At 48.1% G+C, this 13,884-nt stretch overlaps 1 protein-coding gene across 5 annotated transcripts in view; it reads right to left on the bottom strand.

Annotated features, from left to right (window-relative positions):
• The window catches only part of Cut (homeobox protein, cut), a 165,336-nt gene that overhangs the window by 134,736 nt on the left and 16,716 nt on the right, over positions 1-13,884 (bottom strand). The gene's annotated exons all lie outside the window — the stretch shown is intronic.

The following is a 13,884-nucleotide window of genomic DNA, read 5'->3' as shown; positions in this document are numbered from 1 at the left end:
ATTCAAAGTAGAACCCGAGGAAAGAAACGCTGTCTCGAACAATGAGATCTCCAAATCTTTCACCAGTTCTACCGTCTCGTCGTTCTCGTCAGTCTTTACCTTTCGTCCAAGAGTTTCAACGATAGCACGATTCGGATCGATTCCAAGGGAATTGACGCTACACAGTGACAAAATTGACAAATTTTTAATATCTCACTGTCACCGTACTTCGTTACGTCTTACGTAATCTTGTACATTGTAGAATTTGTAACCCGGAATTTGCCATACCTTCTACAATAATAGAAAATATGAATAGACTTTTGTCTATTTTCTTCTTTTTTTGTTCCTTACGTCGTACAAAGGGTTTACCCTATCGATTACGATAAATATTATTATTATTATTATATTATAAAGTGCTCCGTGCAAGGTAAAGTTTCTTCGTATTGTCGATGCAATATCGCGTTTTCGTAAAACGGAAAGGATACCGATGACTCAGCGATCGGCAGTATCTCGCGCTTCTATCAAATATTATGCTCCGGACGGTTAGTTTTACCGGCTCGAAGACGTTATTTCTTGAAAACTCGCTACTCGAAACACTAGAAATCCTCTTAAATTATCGTACGAACGAACCAACGGAAGAAGGAACTCGCGCATCGAAGAAGTCGAGCGGGAGACCTGGCGGCCATATTTGCGTCGACGGTAAGAAACGTTTTCCCGGTCTCGGTGATTTTACCTAGAAAGCGAGACGATTAGCGTATCGAGTCATTGGATTTCTTTTTATTTATCTTCCTCAGCGACGATAAGTCGCAAGAAGTCGATTCGAAACATTCTCAATGTTACTAGATCGTATCCGTGATCGACAGGAGTGTCGTAAATTTCTGGTTTTATCGTGCAGTGCAAACGTAACGGCCGATGTAACGTAAAACTTGTTCTCCGAACAAGTTCTTGAGAACGAGAGACATTAACGCGTAACGTTTTAAACGGTTTCGAACGTATTATCGTTCACACGCGTTTCTCGACCGATTTCGTTTCCACATCGACGATCGGAACATCCGTCGAGCACTTTATTTCGCGTGTTCTCCGATCGAAACTCTGAGAGATAAATTTTAATACCGTTCGAAATAAAGAACGAGAAGAATCGGCGAATCGGTTCGTCCGCGACCAAGACTAACGCGCTATTGTGCAGCGTGATAAATTTAAAATTAATAATTTCGATAAAAGGGAACGAAAAAGAAGAAGAAAAAAAATCCCAAGAGATTTATCGATGCTCGTAACGGGTTCGTGGCGGGGCGTCGAAACAATAAAAACTGATTAATTTTTCGTCAACGTCGACATTTACGGTAACTATTCTTCTTCCGATTCGATGCTATCGGATAATTTGTACCTCCGATGTTAAAAAATGTCACCGGTTCGAGGGACGTCGAAACACGATCGACGTAAGGAAATTTCTGGATATTTCGATTTCGGTGGTCGTTTAGGTTTACGTGGTCCGATCGGTCGAAAAATGTCTCTCCACGGCCGATAACAACCGTACCCCGTTGAATTGATTTGTCCCGCGTCGAATTCCATCCGGGGGTTTCACACGCGTGGTTTTCATCGCGGCGTCGGGCATGTGCTCGCAAGCCGCGCGCTACAAAGACCGCCCCGTAAAACGCAAAACGTAAAAAGCGAGCGGGCCGATATATTATCGCGCGCGCGGGGTCATTCAGGCGAAACCAGTTTCTGGGCCAATTCTTTTTCCCAACGCCACTCTTCTTCTGGCTGACGCACGATTTACATAGATCCCGGGCTGCCGATCTGCATATCGGGTGTCGTTCGAATTAGGTCCGCGCCGAGGAGCCAACCCCGAGTCCCCTCTCTTTCCTTTCTTCTCCGTCGGGGAAAAGGGACGAACCCCTCGGTTACGAGGCGACACGATTGGACGGATTTCTGAATCCCGCGCCGGGGCAATCGAAAACAGTTAAATCGTAATTTTTCGAAGGGCCAGCTCCCTACCTGGCTCCCCGGCTACCCCTACGCTCCGTAACGATCCCCTTGATTTTCATTGTCCGTTTCTAACGTTACGCGTTTCGAAATTCCCGAGTTAATTTAACGCGTTTCCAGAGGATATTTCGAGCCCCGTTCCGCGTTCGATAATCGTTCACCGTTTCTAACGGTTGGCCGTGCGCGTTGTTGAAAATTCGTAGATTCGATGATCGCAATTTTCACGCGGTTTTCCACGCGCGGTCGCGGCGCATTGTCCCGTGCCCGCGTTGCACACCGATTGAGATGTAACCGTCAATTTAACCGAGGCATCGCATGTTTTACGGGAATTTAAGAGGATCTCGCCGCTTACAGTTAGCTAGCGTTGAATTATGTCGGTTAACATTATCCACTCGTCGAACAACTTAGCACGAAATCAAATAACGTTCGCACAAATCAATTTAACGCAAGCTCCGCGCGTTAGCGTACCCAACCTCGCGGATTCAACGGTAACGCCAACAACAAGTCCAGGTGATAGGTAATTAGAGCCGGCGTTCGCAACGCATCCAAGGTGAGTCTACTTAATCTTCCCCGGTCGGTCGTTTACAACCGGAAGCAAGCGGTCTGATTCACATTGGTCGAGTAATATCCAACACTCCGACCGACTCCGACGACATTGTATCCGTATTCAAAATATACGGGCACACGTGTTACTTGGCCGCGTTATTTCGAGCGACCCGTTTCCTTGGGGGCTCGATGCGCGTCACTGGCCCTTTTTTCCTCGCGGCACTTGTCTCCCCTCGGATCGGAGCCACTTCGTTCGTTTTATGCGTTTCGGAAACTGAAAAACAACGCCGGAGGAGCGAAGATCGACGCCGTCTCCCGGAAGCGGGACCCGCCACCGAAACTCGTTAAAACTCATCGCGGTATCGAGGTGTTTTACTTTGAAATACGCGTTCCCTTACCCCCTTTTGAATACGAAACGTTCCTAGCTTATCTCGCGGCGTACCAATTTCTCCTCGTACCGAGATCGATTCTTGAAAAACCGAGATAAATCTCGAGGATCGATCGAAGGTCTTTCCGGCCGGTGAAAAGCGTTGTCGTGATACCTCCGCGAGATCTCGAACGAGAACTCGAAAAATTTTGCAAACATCGAAGCGACGAGGGAGAAGGATCTTCGTCAAAGGGGCGAACCGGTCCTCCTTTGTCGGTGGAAAGTGTGTTGTCGTTTACGAGTGAAACGAAAAGGAAGTTGTCAAGTATCGGAACTCTTCACCGGTATCGAAGTGTTCCACTTCGAAATGTGTATTCTCTCCTTTAGGTTTTAAACATCAGGGAGCTGTCTCTTCGAGTACCAATTTGTATAATAGCTGAAAAACGTTCGAATTTTTCGAACGTCTCTCTCTCTCTCTCCACTTGACACCGAAGAATCGAAGAAGGAGGATCTCCATCGAAGAGACGAGACAGTCCTTCCTTCCTCGTGGCTCGAAAACCCTATCATTTATCGCCAACGAAAGAAAAAAAAGGTTCCCAAGCACCTATCGAAACTCTTTCAGCGATTTCGAGGCGTTTCGTTGAAAAGTACCGGCCCTCTCCGAATTTCTCGCGATCCTAGGTATCGATGACCGAAAAATCTTCGATTCGTGGCGTACATCGAACAAAGGAATAATCCGCGTGGCACGAGACGAACCGTTTGTTCCTCGTGGCTCGGAAACGTTGTCGCTTACGAGTAGAAAAAGAGGAAGTTGGCAAGTATCGGAACTCTTTCAACGAACAAAGCAGACAGTTGCTTTCCTCGTGGCGAGATCCCGTTAAGACAGCCGGATGCGGCTTGTTTTAGCGACGTTCTCGCGGCGCCGCTGGCCGCGCCGAAAGTGCAGAAAACCGTGGCCGCGCGAAAATAGCGGTAACTCGGTATAATGCGATGCAGTAGCGGATACGTTGTTACAGTAATGCGCTCGCATCGCGCGCAACTACGCACGTGCGTGCCACGATTCTTTTCGCGTTCGAACGATAGTTTCGGCGAGTGCGAGACTGCTTCCGCGGCACCATCGAGGCGTCCGCGCTGAGCTCGGCGATTTTACTCGTTCACGAAACCCATAGCTATGGGACCGGTGGGTACCTCGCTCTTGGGTATCGACGATGCTCGAGAAATTCGATACCAAAGCGTTTAGCGGGAAATTTGGAAGGTATCGAAGAAGCTCGATGACTTTGCGCGTGACACGATTAATAGCTGTGGGTCCGATACATTAGCGATACTTTCGAGTCTAAATCTTTTCGTCTAATCGGTTTTTAACTGTACGTGTCGCCAATAGTGACACAGCGGCGCTTAAAACTTTGGATTTTATTATTAGAAGTTCGAGACACTTTAAGGGTATACATTGTACGTACATTATAGAGGTTACTGTATCAATCGTTTGTACGGCTTCGCTGTACCGCGGCACTGTACGGTCTCTATATCAAAAACACTTGTCCAATGCACTGGAACGTATACGGATAGATTTCTGTCTCGTTGTCCTCAAGTTGACGACGCATCGTTGTTTTCAAAGATTTGATAAAAAATTACTCGCGACTGTGTCAAAGTGTCGTAAGTAAATATAACGTGCCAAGATTGCTCCGAGCATCGATAAATAATTACGAAGACACCCAACGAAGGTGGAAGATCCTCGAGAAGAGTCTCTGCCTCCTTATCTCAACCATCGTAAAATAATTACTATCGAGAATATTGGACGAGTAATCCAATTATTACTGTCCTTGTAATTACTCGCAACTATAATATAATCCGACCCTAAAGCCGATCACGAGCGCGATAAACGTGCTGCCTTCGACCATCGACAAAGAGAGAACTTTATCTTATATTGCCCAGAGATTTATTCCCGAAAGAAACTTTGCGCTTTCTTTGGCGGAACAGTTTTTATCGCGGAGATCGACAATAGCGGTACTACGGAAAAGACAAAAGGTAGGTAAATACGTTCTCGAAAGAAATGCCGAGCGGGAACTAAATCGCGCGAAAACTTTCCCACGTTATTCGGCTTTCGCGAAAATGTTACGAGACGCTTCGTATGCGTCGAAAAAATAGAAGGATGTACAAGCATCGGTGTTTCTCGATCGAAAAAGAAACCGTTTTGGCAATTGGCCCCAAATCGAATCTGAAATCGTCCAAATTGCAACTTTTCTGGCCGCTTGCGCGTTCAACGATGGATTTACACCTCTCGCGTAAAGTACAGAGACGATAAAAGTCACCGTGGACTTGCTAAAATATTTACGAATCGGAACGACGCAAATCGGATACCAACGGTAGAAGAGGCAAGGCGATCGAAGAGTCTGACAAAGTTGCAAAAATTGAATCGTACGAAACAGCAGAGAATTTATTAGATTTTCTCGAAACGAAATACTTTAAGTTGGCGCTGCTGGTGTCTTCGAAAGTACCCGATATATTATCTCAAAATTTCTAACCATTTACAAAACACAGGTTTCTTCGAGTATCTGAAACACGAATCGGTTTTTATCAAAATTCGATCTTTTACTCTTTACACGACGAATCTACAATTCGAAACGATACGAACATTTGACCCATACTTTAGAATATTTCTATACGTTTGAAACTGTTTCTACATTTTGAAAACTCTACTTCCAAACTGGATCGATTGTCGCGCGAACAATTCGGAGACCGCCTCGGTTTTCCACGCGTCCTTCGAACGCTCAATTTTTGTTCCTCCGGCGCGCAAGAATCGACGTCGACACCGAGCAACCGGAAGCACAAATTACGCGGAGACCGATAGGTTAGAGCCGAAGGAATCGAGGGAAAAAAACAATGAAGCGAAAGGTGGACGAAAAGTGTCCGTTTCGCGCGAAACGGAAGCGAGACGATCGTGATCTCGTTCGGGCGAGAACCCCGTGGATTTTTATTCGGTGGAAAATTTCGTATCCAGAAAACACCGTTTTAAATCGAGCGCAAATTAGTACCGTGGCGGTGACCAGGCAGAGAGCAACGAAGTTCGCAGCTCGCAACCGGAAGCACGGTTCAGGTGTTACTTATATCTCTTATCGGGACGCGCCGGTCGTTGCGACCCCATGAGACGGTTTGTGGCTCATTGTCCACGTCCGAAACGGACGGCGCAAGGCCGTATAAATATCAGGCCACCGTATCGCGCATGCATATCGCTGGCTTCCCCGCGGCTACTCTCTCTTTCTCCATCCTCGTTTTCTTCGACCAAACGTTAGTCGAGGTTACAACCAACCGGGTAACAGTTGGTAACACTGTGACGGACCTGCGCGCTAAACTGCCAACGAAAGTACCGGTACGTGGGTACTTTTAACGAAAATCTCGTACCGCGACCGATTCGAGACAACCGCGAACGTTTCGCGAAAACCGGACCGATATTCGAGGAAAAATTTCAACGCGATGGCCAGCGACCCGCCGCAATCAACGCTACGATCGTTTCGAATCCGCGCACGGAATTATCGAATTACGCGGTAAATCTCATCGGATCGGAAATTTATTTCCAAGTGCAAAAATATTTAATACATCTTCCTTGCCAATTGGCATCGATCAGCGGGCAGGACTCGAGCGAATTGTAGCGCAATAATTTTCAATTCCGCGCGGTTAAACGAAAAACGACTCTGTACGTAAACCCCTTCGGATCTGACGTTTATTTTCGAATGTAAAGGTATTTTAACGCATCGCGGTGCGATAAATTTAATTCGATGTTAAACGAGATACGACACCGGACGTAAATCTTGCCGGATCGGAAATTTATTTAAAAACGTTCAAACGTTCGATGCACGGGTACGGATCGGTGGACAGGAATCGCGCGAATCGTACCGTAATTCCAAGTACACGTTCGAACGAAATATTTATCGCACCTCTCCGAATTTCCAAAGAGCCGAGACGCGACGCGGGCGCGTACGGACACGCGTAATTGTACGATCCGAAAAGGGTTAAGAACCGTCGAGGAATTTTCGTGGCGAAAAATATAATCCCCACCTGTTACCAGAAAGCGAACGCAGCGCCCCGAGGTAACAATGTCGTCACTCCCTAATCCGCTAGTTTAACGCGGGCGCGGGCGCGGGCACGGGCGGCGCATAAGTCTCTAGGAAATTTACCGCTAAGTTGAACCGCTGAAAAACAAAGAACCAAGAGCGAGGGAGCAGCGGCAGATGAAGCCGCTTCGAATTTCAGGTGGTATCGGTCCGTTCATCTGTAGGCCTCGCTAATTTCTCCGCGCGCCTCTGTTCCATCGCGCTTCTTTCGTTCCCAACGTTATCATCATCGGTCTTTACGAGCGCATTTGCATCGGCCCGGAACCGCTTCTGAGCCGAGCACGGCCAAGAAGAACAGGAAGAAGAAGGAGACGCGGAACGAGGAGGGAAACGCGACGGAGGAGGATGAAAAAGAAACGAAACCGTCGAGGGTGGGGGAACGTGCGAACGGCGTTGCTTAATAACCCGTATACCGATTCGCGTATGCCCGCGATCGCGTTGGTGTTGGTCGAGGGACGCGCTCGCGCTCGCGCTCGCGCTCGCGTTCGCGCGCGCACACCCGCACGCGCACGCGCGCACGCGCGGCGTACAGACACACCGCGTCAACGTGGTTAGTCGAGATACGGCTCGGCTCACCAAACGTCTGGCGTCGGCGCATAATGCGAGCAGCTCAGCCGCGCAATGCGCGCGCGTAATTTCGTCGATTCTAATTGCGATGAGTTACAATTAGAAAGCGCACTAATTGAAAGCGTTTCGCAATGCGCGATGGCGCAAAGGTTCGCGGATCTTCGCGAGCCGTGTGATTTACCGGCTCGACGTGGGATTCGTCGTTCCGAGGCCGAGCGTTCGCCCCAAACGATTCGGTTTCGACGACGAATCGCCTACAAGCTACTCCTACCGAGATACGCGTCGCTTACACATATATTTATTTATTTGTTTCTCTCGTTTTTTCTTCTTGGAACATTTGCGCGCGAAGAGAAAAATTTAAACACCGCACTCGTGTTCCACGGAGGCAAGGTGAAAGGGCGCGGTTCGACCAATATGGCTGCCCGAACGCGATCACGCGATCGACTTCGACGCGATGTTCTTTGACAAAATTTTCACGATCCGTTTTACTTTCAGAATATTTAGAGGAACGTTTTATTTTTCAGACGCACCGCACTTGATTTTGCAAGTTCGGGTACAATTTGGACAATTTGTATTTTAGTCGAAGAACGTTCGCAAAATTATTTCTTCGGATTACACTCGGTTCGGAAAACGATCGACGAACGTACCAACGTTCGAGTTTGAAAATTCCTCGAGTGAATTTTTCCTTGGATAAATTGGAAAACGTTCTCATCGATGGAAACCGGATCGTTTCTAAATACGCAGCGTAGGAATGGAAAAACGTTCGTGTCCCGATAAAGCAACGATCCATTAAAAACACCATTTTTCCCCGGCGGATCCACCGGAGTCGCATTAAGTTACGGGCTCGGAAACACGAGAAACGGCAGTGCGCGTGTATTCGTTTGTATTAAATTAGTTTCTATTCGATTGGTCTCAATGCAACGCTTCCGCAGAGAGTCTGCCGCGGCGCAGGCACGCACACACCGAACGAGAGCCTACTTAAGGCCTGTACGCAAGTATGTATCCGTTTAATACTCGCCTCTAGTGGCGCACCGTCGAACCACGCGTTCCGCGCGCGTGTGTATTTACGTGTGCAACAGTGGATATTACCGACGCTGTACTTGCGCGTACTTAGCGTACACTCATGGCCGATGCACAGATAACTTCACCGAGTACACCGTAGAAACGCGAGTTACGCCGAGGCGTTCGAGGATCGCTTTGCTTTACGAGCGTTTACGTGCGCCCGGAGAATTCCGCGGGTGCGTGCTGTTGCACGTGCACACCAGCCCAGAGACTCTTTTCTCTTTTCTCCTTTTTCAGGGCTCCGAGACTTCGGCGCGGAAAGTTGCCGTAACTTTCGATCGGTTACGATCGCATTCGGTGATTAACCAGAATTTTACGTACACCGTCTGTACTCGTGAGCGTGTTTCACGCACGGACTCGACATTTCGGCAGAATTGTACACTTCTGGTTCGCAACGTTGCGCACGCCGGGGAATCGGTTTCCTCGCGGAGACTCGAACCAAGGATCCGTGATTTTCCAAACGCGGAATTCGAACCGGAGACTTTGCGTTTCTTCCATTACCGAGTCTCTTTGTTTCGATAAATAGAGGAACGATCGGCAGAATGCGTACACAATTTGAAACAAATGAACCGACAAAATTCACAAATACGCGAGAGACGTACCACGGCTGGAAATCCAAAAACGTTTGATTTTTGTATAAATTTTTCGCAACGTCTCTGTTCCACGAAGTAAATGTTCGTTTATCGAGGCGTTGCTTAAATTTATTCCGTTACGATTATCGATAATTTTTCCTTTTTTCGCGCGAGCACGTACGCGATACAAATATTTATAAAGGAAGGTTATCGCGACGTATATTATTGCGTTTGTAGGTAAGTTTAAGGTTCCCGTTCGCTCGGAGAGGGCCGTACTCCCCAACGGCGTCTCCCTGAAACGTCGCGTTCGGAATAAACAACGTTCGAGCCAGCCCGGGGAGCCCGTTTGCTCGAGATTACCAAACAACTTGCAACACATCGAATTTATAGGGAATTCGCGTAACAAAAATCATACGAGTCGGATAAATGACTCACGCTCGTCGATAAGAAATAATTCAAGAGAAGCGTTTCGAGCGTTTAACCGCGTACTATCTGGTCGGACGAACACGGAGAACCGGTACACGGTGTTCCAAATGAAGTAACAATTGTGACGCATGGCTATACCGATTACGAAAGTTCGATATCCCAGGGACTTTTGCGCGCCGCTAACTGTTACCGATTGCGGTAAATTCAACCGGCGATGCCCACGACGCCGCGATAAATTTCCGCGAGCGCGTACGTTTGTGAATCACGTGCCGCAGCTGGTATTGTCTAGAAAGAAGAAACTCGGTCTGCCGTGACGCGATTGCACCGGTGTTGCGATAAATTTTCCACCGCATCGCGATGTCCTTCCAATACGAAGAAATCCGATTTTCCGATGCACCGGAAACCGTGTCGTTAATAATCAACGCGCCGCGATCGATTCGCCCGCTCGATAATCGCTCGCCGCCTCGCGAAAATACAACCAATGAATTTGTAACGCGATAACCGAGCATCGAGCACACTTACCGATCGGTGAACGCGTCCCGAACGCACCACCGCGTTTCCACGGCCGATCGAGCGACCGAATACGGGTAAACGGTCGCAAGATTCGGCTACGGATCCTCGTCGATACGAATCTATCGACGGTGGTACTGTGCGCGGTTCGCGAGAAGTCGCTTACGGGGGAGGCTCGAGCGAAACGTAAAAAAATGTTTGGAAATTATGTGGAACGTTAAAGTATACGCGTGAAAAGTAACGACGTTCACGGTGACTAAAAATTCCGCGGACACTCCGCCAAACTGGACGAAAGAAGACTCGATCCTTCGCGGATCGTCTCGGAGCGACGAGTTTTTAGTTCGTGAACGCAATACAGGTTAATCGCGCGTGACCATTCGTCATCGATGTTACGGAAACGGAGGGTTTTCGGAGATTACGCGGAATTATTCGATCCCTCTATTATTTAAACCCATAATACGCGAGGTTCTCCGTTCACGCGTTGCACTATTGTACAGTCCGTTTCCCTCTAGCGAGCCACAAATAGACGGGGGTAACTTACATTATTGAAATAGAACGTCGCTGTTTACCTCGAAAGGATCGATCCGCGCACTCGCGTTGACCGAACGGTGTTTTTTACGCAATTTAGCGAAACATCGGGAGCGGGCGACGTTTCGAACTAGCTTTCGAAAACGTTGCGTTCGATCGATCCGTTCGATTCTCCCGTCGTCTTCTTCGTTCGGTTCGAAACGCGTCCCCGTCTCGCTCCTCTCCTCGCGCGTCTCTCGATCGTTCCTTTGTCGGAGCCCTGTGAACGTCCACCGATAGAGACTCGGAGTCTTTCTCGATCCGGGTCGTCTCTCTAAAAAAAAGTACCCAAACGTATCGCGCTCGGTCGTTAGGCTTGAAATCTCTCACCGTCTGTTCGGAAAACTGTGGAAAAGTCGAGCACAACGGTTGCAACCGCATTCCCAAACAACGGTCCTAGTTTCGAATCGAATCACTCGCGACGCGTACCGAGCGCCGTTGCGAATGCTAATTAACGTTTCGCAAGTTTCCGCGACAACGGTGGTACAGGTGTAATGCGTAAGTGCCTAATGCGCGGAAGTTCAGCGCAGACGGACTCTCGGCTAGAATTGAAGGAACTTTTCGACGAAACGATAAACCGATTTGCCGGGCCGGCGCTAGTTAGCCAGACACGGGACAGCCATATTCGCGCTTCGGCCATTATCCTGTTTCGGACGTGACTGTAATTAAGCCTGTTTCCGGGGATTAGCGCGCTCGCCCGCGCGCCAGCGCAAGCGTTCGCGCGCGAGCGAGCGAGCGAGCGAGCGAGCGAACGAACCAACGAGCGCACGGTACGGGACCGTGCTGCCGGTCGAAGTTGCCTTTCTTTTTGGTCAGAGTCCATTACGGCCCGGAACAACTACCGCCGGGATAGTTTCGCGAACAAACGCTCGCGAAATCGTCTCGTTCGTCCTACGCGAGAGGACTCGATCTGGATTTTTACCGTTTCGCGAACATCTTTCTACCGCTATACCGAGCATAAACGTGTCTTTCGTTCTTTCGCCGAATTTATACCTTCTTAAGGCTATTGTCTTTCGCGCGTTTGCGAAACAAACGTATGAGTATTTCGACACTGGAACTACCGACAGGTTCCGGAATATTAATATACAACTCTCGGCGGAAAGAAATTTCGAAACGTGTGTAATCGATGTACCGATACACTCGGGAAAACCGGTAGAAGAAGAAAAAGAGGAATTTCTTAACCGATGTTAACAATTCAAACTTGCACGAATCAAATTTCCATATTGGACGAAGTCATTTTTAAGCAGTTGCGTATTATTTTCCTACGATGTTCGCGCTCCAAAATGTCCGCCCGCAAAGGGTTACGAGCATTGCGTTCGAGGATACGTATTTCGCGAGGAACTAGTTCGCAGAAGCTACAGCTACTAGATTTTACGGAAGAGTATTAAGAAATTCTTGAAATCTTCTTCCGTTCGACAATTAACGTTCCCACTGTTCTTTATTTCTTGTTGAGTTTCCTAAACACGCTCGTTGTTGCGTATCTTCTTCCCGTTAAGCAAAAGAACGTTTCCTCGTCCGAAAAATTATGTTAAAATTCTAAAAAGTGACTTTAACCATCGCGATTCGATATACGCGTCGATAAAGAAGCTATCGACGTTAAAATCGTTCTCCTTAACAATATTCGTATACGCGAAATGTTCTACTTAGCGGTTGGACAATAAGCGGTACGAGTAATTCGATAAGAATTAGTCGTTTCACCCGTATCTGTTTTCGAGGTTCGGTATTTCGCGCGCAAAGTCGGAAAAGCGTTCCACCGAAGATAAGTTTCGAAAGTAAAAACTCTAGGCGGTCGTTTTCATGGAAACGCTCTTAAATCGAGACTCGTCGAGGGGTTCGTACTGTTTGCCGGTATTTTCCGCGCAAAACGGTCGGATCGCGGCGTCTAGATTTCCCACGTGTCGTTGGATCGTTGCGTTTCCTAACAGCGGGTGGTTAAGCCGGTCCCGGTGCACCGCGACGGGCCAGTGGTTTCCATGAACGGGTCCCTGGTAGAAAACCGGGCGCCCCCGTCGCCCCCTCGGCCTCCGTTTGGAGATCAGGGCGCTGCGTATCGATCTATGCCCGCGTCTTCCTCATTAGGCGGATCGGTCGATTTCGTAGGTGCTCTTTTGACGCGGTCGCGGGTTGCGATCCGGCCCTAAAGTGGTGACGCAACGGTCGAACGAGACCCCAATAGGTCGAGATGAGAGCCATTGTATGGCAATCTTATAATTTAGACAATCACCGATCAATTGAATGGGCCTTTACTACTGCTATACATGCAGCGCCCGTACACCGGCGAGAGTGAATGATGAATGAATGAAGGGACAAGACTGAATGAATGGACAGATAGTTGGCTCCGCTTAAACGTTCGTAAATAACCGGCCGCTTCATTCAATTACTTTCAATCGCTTCGAGCCAATAGATACAATTTAGAAAAAAAGAAAGAAAAAGAGTTTTAGCCGGGCCACGATGGAATCCGCGGAGATCCGCGCGCCGACCGGCCATTGTCAATTAGAACGCTTTAGAAAGTCCCGACCTCTTCGAAAGTTTATTACCGGCGACGCTTGTAATAAATTCGCGACGTCAAATTGAAGCGATGTAAACGATGTTTCGCGCGCACAGGTGCGAAAAGTTTCAACGCTCGACGAATCGGGAAACGACTGCACTCGGTGCTCGACAAAGGACGATCGAGGAACCGTACCTGACGGACACACCGATGGAAAACCTATGGAAAATAGACCTTTCTTTCCTAATCGGATCTCGACGAATAATACGATTCGATCTTTGCGGTTAATAGATCGTTGATTCGAACGGTTCGATGGGAGGTACGCTGATGGAAAATTTCTGAAAAATCGTCGACGGACGTTCCGTTTCGTAATCTCGACGAATAATTCGATCGGATCGTTACGGTTGATGGATCGTTGATTCGAACGGTTCGATGGGAGATACGCTGATGGAAAATTTCTGGAAAATCGTCGATGGACGTTCCGTTTCGTAATCTCGACGAATAATTCGATCGGATAGTTACGGTTGATAGATCGTTGATAGATTCGAACGGCTCGATCGTATTTACGTAAATACGATCGATTTTACGTAACGGTCGATCGAAAAACTAAGGTCAAAGATTACGCGCGAGTATTTTTTTGTAAAAGTCCCGTCGAAAGTCGTAATTTCGCAAGCATTTTAAACGCGCGTTGTTCGATTTATAGGAGAG

The sequence above is a fragment of the Ptiloglossa arizonensis genome, chromosome 13, assembly GCF_051014685.1.
Source record: "Ptiloglossa arizonensis isolate GNS036 chromosome 13, iyPtiAriz1_principal, whole genome shotgun sequence".
In the NCBI taxonomy this organism is placed as follows: Eukaryota; Metazoa; Arthropoda; class Insecta; order Hymenoptera; family Colletidae; genus Ptiloglossa; species Ptiloglossa arizonensis.
The sequence above is the reverse complement of the archived record's forward strand: the minus strand, read 5'-3'. Positions and strand labels throughout refer to the sequence as shown.